General features: G+C 40.6%; 1 long non-coding RNA gene across 1 annotated transcript in view; it reads left to right on the top strand.

The window, feature by feature from the left end:
• Positions 1-11167, top strand: part of LOC309798861 — a 292612-nt gene that overhangs the window by 132168 nt on the left and 149277 nt on the right. The gene's annotated exons all lie outside the window — the stretch shown is intronic.

Raw genomic sequence — 11167 nt, 5'->3', positions numbered from 1 at the left:
TATATGCCCAGTAGTGGGATTGTTGGGTCATATGGTAGTTCTACTTTTAGTTTGTTTTTTGTTTGTTTGTTTGTTTGTTTTTGCGGTATGCGGGCCTCTCACTGTTGTGGCCTCTCCTGTTGCGGAGTACAGGCTCTGGACGTGCAGGCTCAGTGGCCATGGCTTACGGGCCCAGCCGCCCCGCAGCATGTGGGATCCTCCCGGACTGGGGCGCGAATCCGTGTCCCCTGCATCGGCAGGTGGACTCTCAACCACTGCGCCACCAGGGAAGCCCTACTTTTAGTTTTTTAAGGGACCTCCATACTGTTTTCCATAGTGGCTGTATCAATTTACATTCCCACCAACAGTGTAAGAGGGTTCCCTTTTCTCCACATGCTATCCAGCATTTATTGTTTGTAGATTTTTGGTGATGGCCGTTCTGACCAGGGTGAGGTGATATCTCATTGTAGTTTTGATTTGCATTTCTCTAATAATTAGTGATGTTGAGCATCCTTTCATGTGTTTGTTGGCCATCTGTATGTCTTCTTTGGAGAAATGTCTATTTAGGTCTTCCACCCATTTTTGGATTAGGTTGTTTGTTTTTTTTGATATTGAGCTACATGAGCTGCTTGTATATTTTTGAGATTAATCCTTTGTCAGTTGCTTCATTTGCAAATATTTTCTCCCATTCTGAGGGTTGTTTTTTCATCTTGTTTATGGTTTCCTTTGCTGTGCAAAGGCTTTGAAGTTTCATTAGGTCCCATTTGTTTATTTTTGTTTTTATTTCCATTCCTCTAGGAGGTTGGTCAAAAAGGATCTTGCTGTGATTTATGTCCTAGAGTGTTCTGCCTATGTTTTCCTCTAAGAGTTTGATAGTTTCTGGACTTACATTTAGGTCTTTAATCCATTTTGAGCTTATTTTTGTGTATGGTCTTAGGGAGTGATTAATTTCATACTTTTACATGTACCTGTCCAGTTTTCCCAGCACCATTTATTGAAGAGGCTTTCCTTTCTCAACTGTACATTCCTGCCTCCTTTATCAAAGATAAGGTGACCATATGTGTGTGAGTTTATCTCTGGGCTTTCTATCCTGTTCCATTGATCTATATTTCTGTTTTTGTGCCAGTACCATACTGTTTTGATTACTGTAGCTTTGTAGTAGAGTCTGTAGTCAGGGAGCCTGATTCCTCTAGTTCTGTTTTTCTTTCTCAAGATCGCTTTGGCTATTTGGGGTCTTTTGTTTCCATGTAAATTGTAAAAATTTCTGATCTAGTTCTGTGAAAAATGCCATTGGTAATTCGATAGGGATTGCATTGAATCTGTAGATTGCTTTGGGTAGTATAGTCATTTTCACAGTATTGATTCTTCCAATCCAAGAACATAGTATGTCTCTCCATCTGTTTGTGTCATCTTTGATTTCTTTCATCAGTATCTTATAGTTTTCTGTGTATAGGTCTTTTGCCTCCTTAGGTAGGTTTATTCCTAGGTATTTTATCTTTTTTTGTTGCAGTGGTAAATGGGATTGTTTCCTTAATTTTTCTTTCTAAACTTTCGTTGTTAGTGTATAGCAATGCAAGAGATTTCTCTGTATTAATTTTGTATCCTGCAACTTTACTTAATTCATTGATTGGTTCTAGTAGTTTTCTGGTGCCATCTTCAGGATTTTCTTTTTTTTTTTTAATTTAATTTTTGGCTGCATTGGGTCTTCATTTCTGTGTGCAGGCTTTCTCTAGTTGCTGTGAGCAGGGGCTACTCTTCGTTGTGGTGTGCAGGCTTCTCATTGTGGTGGCTTCTCTTGTTGCAGAGCACAGGCTCTAGGTGCTCAGGCTTCAGTAGTTGCAGCATGCAGGCCCTAGAGCACACAGGCTTCAGTAGTTGTGGCGCATGGGCTCAGTAGTTGTGGCACGCAGGCTCAAGGGCACGCAGGCTTCAGTAGTTGTGACACACGGGCTCAGTAGTTGTGGCTTGCGGGCTTAGTTGCTCCATGGCATGTGGGATCTTCCCGGACCAGGGATCGAACTCATGTCCCCTGCATTGGCAGTGGGTTCTTAACCACAGTGCCGCCAGGGAAATCCCTTTAGGATTTTCTTTGTATGGTATCATGTCATCTGCAAACAGTGACAGTTTTACTTCTTTTTTTCCAATTTATATTCCTTTTATTTCATTTTCTTCTCTGATTGCCGTGGCTAGGACTTCCAAAACTATCTTGAATAATAGTGGTGAGAGTGGACACCCTTGTCTCGTTCCTCATCTTAGAGGAAATACTTACAGTTTTTCACCATTGAGAATAATGTTTCCTGTGGGTTTGTCATATATGGCCTTTATTATGTTGAGGTAGGTTTCCCTCTATGCCCACTTTCTGGAGAGTTTTTATCATAAACGGGTGTTGAATTTTGTCAAAAGCTTTTTCTGCATCTATTGAGATGATCATATGTTTTTTTTTGTTTTTTGGGTTTTTTTTTTTGCGGTATGCAGGCCTCTCACTGTTGTGGCCTCTCCCGTTGCGGAGCACAGGCTCTGGACACGCAGGCTCAGCGGCCATGGCTCACGGGCCTAGCCGCTCTGCGGCATGTGGGATCTTCCCAGACCAGGGCACGAACTTGTGTCCCCTGCATCGGCAGGCGGGCTCTCAACCACTGCGCCACCAGGGAAGCCCGATAATATGGTTTTTATTCTTCAATTTTTTAATATGGTGTATAACACTGATTGATTTGCATATATTGAAGAATCCTTGCATCCCTGGATAAATCCCACTTGATCATGGTGCATGATCCTTTTAATGTATTGTTGGAGTCGGTTTGCTAGTATTTTGTTGAGGATTTTTGTGTCCATGTTCATCAGTGGTATTGACCTGTAATTTTCTTTCTTTGTGATATCTTTGTCTGGTTTTGGTATCGGGGTGATGGTAGCCTCCTAGAATCAGGTTGGGATTATCCATCCTCTGCGATTTTTTGGAAGAGTTTGAGAAGGATAGGTGTTAGCTCTTCTCTAAATCTTTGATAGAATTCACCTCTGAAGACATTTGGTCCTGGATTTTTGTTTGTTAGAAGATTTTTAATGACAGTTTCATTACTTGTGATTTGTCTGTTCATATTTTCTATTTCTTCCTGGTTCAGTCTTGGAAGGTCGTACGTTTCTAAGAATTTGTCCATTTCTTCCAGGTTGTCCATTTTATTGGCATATAGTTGCTTGTAGTACTCTCTTATGATCCTTTGTATGTCTGTGACGTCAGTTGTAACTTCTCCTTTTTTATTTCTAATTTTATTGATTTGAGTCCTCTGTGTAATGTAGTATTTTTCTCTTGTTGTTTTCAAGATTCCTTTATCTTTGGTTTTAAGAAACTTTTAAGAAACTTGATTATGATGTGTCTGGGCATGGTTTTCTTTTAATTTGTCCTGTTTGGAGCTCATTGAACATTTTGAATTTGAAAGTTTATGACTTTTATTAAGTTTGAGCAATTTTCAAGTCATTGTTTCTGAAATTATTATGAAATCCTTACAATTATTATGAAATCCTTAAAATCCTTACAATTCTAGAACTCATAAGCTAAAATTATATTTCCAGATCTTTAACCTTAAGAGCTTAATCATTAAACAAATGATTAAGTTAGTTAATAAACCATCTTTGGATACCTGAACTATTTCTAAGAAACAGATGCATAAATACCACTCACTAAATATAATTTTGATTTACCCTCATTTCTTGGAATGACAGTATATTAACAAATACGAAAAAATATGCAAATTCACGGGATGATTATTTGCCACCTCAGTTTTTCTTAAGATGATATGTAGTAGATGCCCATGGAAAAACTACCTAAATCACTCTTGCTTTTCTGTCTTCTAGTTTTCTCCTATGTCTGGAGAAAAGAAAAGCTGGTTACTTTAGTTAACGATGATCATTAATATAATTGGTTGACTATGCTAGGCATTTTTCTCTGTTTCTGCAGTAACTAGAACAATGCCTTTAACATACACCAAAGCACCCAATTAAAATCTGTTGATTCAACTGTGGCAGTGAAGATAAACACCAAGATTGAGCCTAAGCTATCTTTACAACAAGAAGTACCCCTTTCGCAATTTAAAAACATTTGTTTTCTGGGGTATGGGTGGGGTATGGTATTAGCTCCATAAGTTAGAAGAGAAAGGAAAAACTTACAGAAAGAAAAAATTCCAATGAAGAAATTAATAGGACTGGGAGAATAAGAAAATAAGACACCAAAAGAAAAAAAAATACAAAAAGAGGACTAAATTGGGTGAAAGGAAGGACAAATGAAAAGACATAGAATGTGACGGATAAAACACAGCAGTTTGAAACACTAGCCTTTTACCAATGAATGTTTTATTATTAGAAAAAGAACTTTCCAAGGTCAATAGGACAATCAATTATCAACTACTTAAAATACTAATGATGTGTAGGAGTTTCACATTTGGGCTTTGGACAGAGGTTCAGCTCAACAGCTTCTCACTCCCTTTCCTCTCTTTCTTCTCCTCCTCACCTCTACTCCTTCCTCTCTCTTTCCTTCCCATTCCCTCAGGACTACCTGTGCACACACCCACAAAGATCAAAAAGTCTGTAGAGAAATGCACCCACGCAGACATTTATACCTAGAAACACATATGGTCAGATTCAGGAGACCCATCTACACAGTTCATGTCCACGTGATGCAGAAAAACACACCGACAAGGAGATACCCACAACCTCAGTTTTCACACAAAGACAAAAAGAAATCTAAACCTCACTTCATTGAGATCGAATATATACAAAATAAAATGTACCCATAGTAAAATAAATATTTCAGGAGTCCTTCTGTTAGTTCCACATATCATTACACAGAGGCACCAGCCGCTTTCTCCATGCTGACTGCTGCATGTGGATCACTCTCTTCAAATTCCACGTATTAAAATCCTCTGTCTGCTTCAAGCACCAGTTTAAATGCCATTTTCTACAACATGGAGCTTTCCCAGATCACTTCAGCCAAAAATAACCTCTCTCCTCTTTAGAGGAGATTTATGTAGTTGTTTATCTGTACCAGGCACATTCTGAGATGTTTTGAGTGTTTCTGTATAACTGTTATTTCCTGCTTTTAAGTTATCGGGATTCACTTATGGATAACATTTATTACTCTCCCCCCCACCCAAATGCTTTATTCAATAAATAGCCTTTGATAGATACTACTCTGTACTAATGGGAAAAAACTGAGGCACACAGAGGAAAGTAGCTCAGACTGAGAAATAGTGGTGCTGCTCTCCTCTGTGAGGAGGCCGGGGATTGTGGTCTTTGCAGCAGCCTCATGTTTAGAATTGCCCTCCCTGCCTCTGCAACTGGTCAGGAGAGTGGACACTAACTAGGAGGAACGGAAAGGAGGGAGAACTAGGAGTCAGTGTTCCTCAGCTGTACAAGTAGAAAGACTACATCTTGTCAAGGTTCTCTGAGCCAGTTGGTTTCCTGAAGAAACCAACTGTATTTAAACTGAATTACCAACTGAAATTAAACTGAAAGGAGTCTGAGGCATAAAATCGTCATGCTAATTTACAAGTTTATATTGAGAAATATAATCCCGAGGGACCTGGAATACTCCTACATGCTAGTCAGGTCATTCTCTTCGTATAGGTCCATTTACACTGTAAGTTACATTCTAGTCAGAAGGCACTTGATGAGCCTGTAATCAAGCCAGGCGTGTGAATGGGACAGTCTCAGATGCTAATGTCACTGGGCTGTTGCCCCTGGGGGACATACCTGATGAGAAGTAGGTATGACCTGGACGACATTGGACACCTTTGGACCCAGCCTTGCTGCTTGGCTCCTGTTTTAGAGTCCTTTTATTACTGTGGCCCTTCTTTTCAAAAACAACTGGACATGTGAGTAGTCTGCAGTTTCAAACATCTTATAATCTATGTTATGTCCATTTCCTCTCAACTTGATTGAATTGAAGGTTGCAAGACTTAGTGGAGTTTAGAAACAAACTTTTTATCCATCACTAAGTTGCTACGTGACCTCAGGCTAGTGTTACTTTACTTACAGGTGATTCAGTTTCCTCGTATATAACATGGCAAAACAGTACCTGGGTCTGGTTGAGGGTAAGGACTGAATGAGGTGATGTGTGTAAAGGGCCTGGCACATAGTACTTTTTCTCAGTCAGGGTCAATTCTCCTTTCCTCCTTGTGTTCCTGAATTCTTAACTTCCATTTACAGATCACTGTCTAAGTTAGGTCATTGCCAGAGATGGCCAAACTCACCTATTATAGGAGAATTTTTTTTTATAACATCATCCGCAGATAGCTGCTTCAAATTTCATCCAGCAATCTCACTTCTGGTTATATATCTGAAGGAAGTGATATCACTATCTCCAAGAGATATCTGTACATGCATGCTCATTGCAGCATTATTTATAATAGCTAAGACATGGAAACAACCTAAGCATCCACTGACAGATGAATGGATAAAGAAGATGATATCATGGAATATTTTTCAGCCATAAAAAAGAAGGAAATCCTGCCATTTGCAACAACACGGATAGACCTTGACAGCATTATGCTAAGTGAAGTAAGTCAGACAGAGAAAGACAAATATTGTGTGATCTCACTTATATATGGAATCTAAAAAAAACACCAAACTCATTCAAACAGAATAGATTGGTGGTTTCCAGTGTCAGGGATTGGGGGTGGGAGAAATGGATGAAGGTGATCAAAAGGGACAAAATGCCAGTTATAAGATTAATAAGTTCTGGGGGTCTAATGTATAGCCTGGTGACTGTAGTTAATATATTTGAAAGTTGCAGAAAGAGTAGATCTTAAAAGTTCTTATTACAAGAAAATAATTAGAACTCTGAGGTGATGGATGTTAACTAAACTTATTGTGTTAATCATTTCACAATACCTACATACATCAAATTATTATGTTGTTCCCCTTAAACTAATACAATGTTATGTGCCAATTATATCTCAATAAAACTTGGGTGGGAGGAAGAATTGTTGCTCTTTGGAGGCCATTTGCTCCCCAGTACACACCCCAAAGCCCAGTGCTCTATTGCTTGAGGATTATTTTTGACACTTATTTAATACATAGATTGAAAGACTGTGCCCCTAGAGATTCTGATTCATTAAGTCTGGGGTGAGGCCAGGAAATGTATATTTTCACAAGCTTCCCAGTGATTCTGATGTAAGGCCAGGATTGAGAGCCATTGGAACAGATGGCCTTTTAAAGTTCCTGAAACGGAGTCCTCGGGACTCATTGGGTGGGCACGTGCTGCCCTCTAGTGCCTCCAACTGCTTGCTACACTTCTGCGTAGCGCAGTAACCTGCTGTGAAGCGCTGGTGGTCTTGCAGATACTACTCTGGGGTGTGTCCAACTCTTCCTGTCCAACTCTTGGGCATTAATAAAAATGCTAGCATATAAAAATGTTGCTTCTGAATGGAAGAAGCTATGCCTCTGTCCCCATCACCTGAGACATCTAAGGTATTCACTAGTGTTTTCTGAGAATGAGACACAGCAAAACTCCTAAGTAAGGCTTGTGTGGAGGGACAAAATCACATCAGTGTCCTGTCAGGATTTTTCTTTATCGGGCTGTGATATGACCCATGGTGCATATGAACCAGTAATCACGAACAGTTTCCTGAAGAAATTCTACTATTACAGTAATTGTGGCACGGGAGCATTATCATGCAAGCAGGGTCCAGCTTTACCAAGTTTTCTAGAAACAGACGAATCTGAATCCTTTACAGTTGTGTAACCCTCCAGAGTCCACAGAGGCCTTTGATGTACTTCATCTCCCTTGTTTGCCGTTCAGGATACACCACGAGGCAGGAAGGGCAAAGCTGAAGGTCCACACCCACATCATTAAAAGCAACAGTGGCCATCATCACAAAATCTGCAAACAGTAGATGCTGGAGAGGGTGTGGAGAAAAGGGAACCCTCTTGCACTGTTGGTGGGAATGTAAATTGATACAGCCACTGTGGAGAACAGTATGGAGGTTCCTTAAAAAACTAAAACTAGAACTACCATACGACCCAGCCATCCCACTACTGGACATATACCCTGAGAAAACCATAATTCAAAAAGAGTCATGTACCACAGTGTTCACTGCAGCTCTGTTTACAATAGCCAGGACATGGAAGCAACCTAAAGTGTCCATCGACAGATGAATGGATAAAGAAGATGTGGCCCATATATACCACGGAATATTACTCAGCCATAAAAAGAAACGAAATTGAGTTATTTGTAGTGAGGTGGATGGACCTAGAGTCTGTCATACAGAGTGAAGTAAGTCAGAAAGAGAAAAACAAATACCGTATGCTGACACATTTATATGGAATCTAAAACAAAAACAACAACAACAAAAAACTGGTTCTGAAGAACGTAGGGACAGGACGGGAATGAAGATGCAGACGTAGAGAATGGACTTGAGGACATGGGGAGAGGGAAGGGTAAGCTGGGACGAAGTGAGAGAGCGGCATGGACATATATATATACACTACCAAATGTAAAATAGCTAGTGGGAAGCAGCCGCATAGCACAGGGAGATCAGCTCGGTGCTTTGTGACCACCTAGAGGGGTGGGATAGGGAGGGTGGGAGGGGAGATGCAAGAGGGAGGAGATATGGGGATATATGTATACGTACAGCTGATTCACTTTGTCATACAGCAGAAACTAATGCACCATTGTAAAGCAATTATACTCCAATAAAGATGTTAAAAAAAAAGTGTGTGGACTTCCCTGGTGGTGTAGTGGTTAAGAATACGCCTGCCAATGCAGGGGACACAGGTTCGATCCTTGGTCTGGGAAGATCCCACATGCCACGGAGCAACTAAGCCCGTGTGCAACAGCTACTGAGACTGTGCTCTAGAGCCCACGAGCCACAACTACTGAGCCTGCGTGCAACAACTACTGAAGCCCGTGCGTCTAGAGCCCATGCTCCGCAACAAGAGAAGCCACCACAATGAGGGGCCCGCGCACCGCAGCAAAGACCCAACGCAGCCCAAAATAAATAGATTAAATAAATTAATTTAAGAAAAAAGAAGTGATCCATTAAAAAAAGAAAAACGATGGTGTGTTCATTACATGAATGTGCCCTTGTTTAGGAAGACGCTGATCCCACTGTCCTATCCACACAAGCACCCTCTGTCAGTGGGTACCAAATCAATAAATAAACCAGTACTAAAAGTCTACTCTGCAGAAAGGCATAAGATTGTCATTTGACTCTACCTCAGCTCTGAGACAGAGGAGCAAGGGTGGATAAGTTGCTATAGAGCAGTTTGCAGCATATGGTTTTAATAGTTTGGTGGGATGACAGTGGCTGTGGATTATCTGTTAAGTAAATAGTATACTCGTTGGAGCTGGTGCCAATGTTGCCAAATTTGGTGATTTCGTCTGGGGCAAAGAGGTCAGGCTAATGGCAGACTAAGCAGTGTTGCAGCAGTAGCTGCAGGAAGCAGGAGCTGGTTGTGTAGGAGATACAGTGTTCTATGCACCTCCTCTTCATTCCATTGGGAACCCTGGGGTTCTGGGGATGGCCGAACGAGCAACATCTGACACTGGACCTATAAGACTGAATGAAGTTTATTAATTACCTACATTCATAGTCCAGGGAAGGAGGACCCCAAGCACCACGCAGTGCCATACCGGGTCAGGTTAACGGGAGACTGAGAACCTTTGCAGCAGCATAGAGGCCGGCAGCAGCTGCAGGAAGCTGGAGCTTGGTTTGATAGGAATAACAACAGTAATAAAAGATTCAAGCCACTTTGTACGTATCTTGATGTACTGCTAAAAAGCTGATGCAAGATGCTTTTTCACTGATTATTGTTTCCCTGTCATTCAGTGCTCTTTAGTTGGAAAAGTCTTCTCATTCCTGTATTATGGAATTTACAAGTTCAGGAAAGATGTTGAAATGGCTCAAATTCATCCCGTCTTCAGGGTGAGACTCTTCTTAAATTATCTTAAATGTAAGGATCTATTTTGTATTTATTTTGTTCTGTAAAAAAGGGCATTTAAGAAAAACATTCACTAATCCATTTTTTTGCCAAATTATTTTCAGAATATTCTTCCTTATAGGTAGCAAAAAATCCCCTTATGCTAACGATTGGGTTTTCTTGGCCTTTTGTTTTTTAAATTGTGGTAAAATATACTCAATATAAACTTTACTATTTTAACCACTTTTAAGTGTACTTGTCACTGACATTAAGGACATTCACAGTGCTGTGCAACCATCACCACCATCCGTTTTCAGAACTTTTTCATCATCCCATACAGAAACTTTGTACCCATTAAATAACTCCCTACACCTCTCTTTCCCAACTCCTAGTAAGGCTGGTTCTTGATTCAACTCTTAATAAGGTGGGTTCTTGATTGTGAATTAATCTTGTCTTTGGAACTAGGTTTTTAAGTGTCTTGAGAGCAGGCAGGTAACATAACTCAAATGTCTTTGTACCTTTGACACTGTCCAGCTTAGGGATGAGACTGGGAGGACTCCTGCTTTAACTCTCAGTAAGTTATTTAAAAGAACAGAAGCTATGTCCTTTCCTTGACACATTAATCACTGTTCTTTTCCTGAACCTCTTGATACTGACCACCTATATTGCCTGTGGCATCAAAACCTTCACCGTCCAAGACTTAACAAGACAATGTGTGCACTGTCCTCTTGTGTGTTTTCTAGTTATCTTCCCAGTACAGGTGATATAGTTCATGGAGTTCCTCTGTAGTAGGAGGAAGAGAGACAGTAGCCACTGTCTGTTTTAGGGCAGACTCAGTTATCTGGGGATAGATGCCAGACTGTTATCTGAAAGAAGAAGGCTGAGCCAACAGGATATAGAGAATAGAGCATGAAAGAGTATTTGCTTCCTGTGACTTGGCACCTTTAGGCTGAGGCTCTGCACTGTGTCACATGAGTTTCTCCTAGACAAATAAAGGTCTGTGATGCTATGCATGACGGGAAACAGGAGGGCTTTGTGATGCAGTCTACTGGTCTGGTTCTGTGCTCTGTGAGGCAGAGATGATAGGTCTAGAATTTGGAGGCATTAGGTTCTAAGACCCTGAAAGCCTAGGAAGCCTAGAAAGGGGGATGGCTAGTGAGGTTTAGATTATGTTGAGGCCTACCTTTATTCTGTGGGATGTTGGATATCCTCTTTACACTTATGGCTGCATCATCATTATTGCATTAATTATTTGGCAAGTGAGAAAGAATTACCAAGA

Source organism: Mesoplodon mirus, assembly GCF_964341445.2.
Source record: "Mesoplodon mirus genome assembly, chromosome: 1".
NCBI classification, from domain to species: domain Eukaryota; kingdom Metazoa; phylum Chordata; class Mammalia; order Artiodactyla; family Ziphiidae; genus Mesoplodon; species Mesoplodon mirus.
The sequence above is the reverse complement of the archived record's forward strand: the minus strand, read 5'-3'. Positions and strand labels throughout refer to the sequence as shown.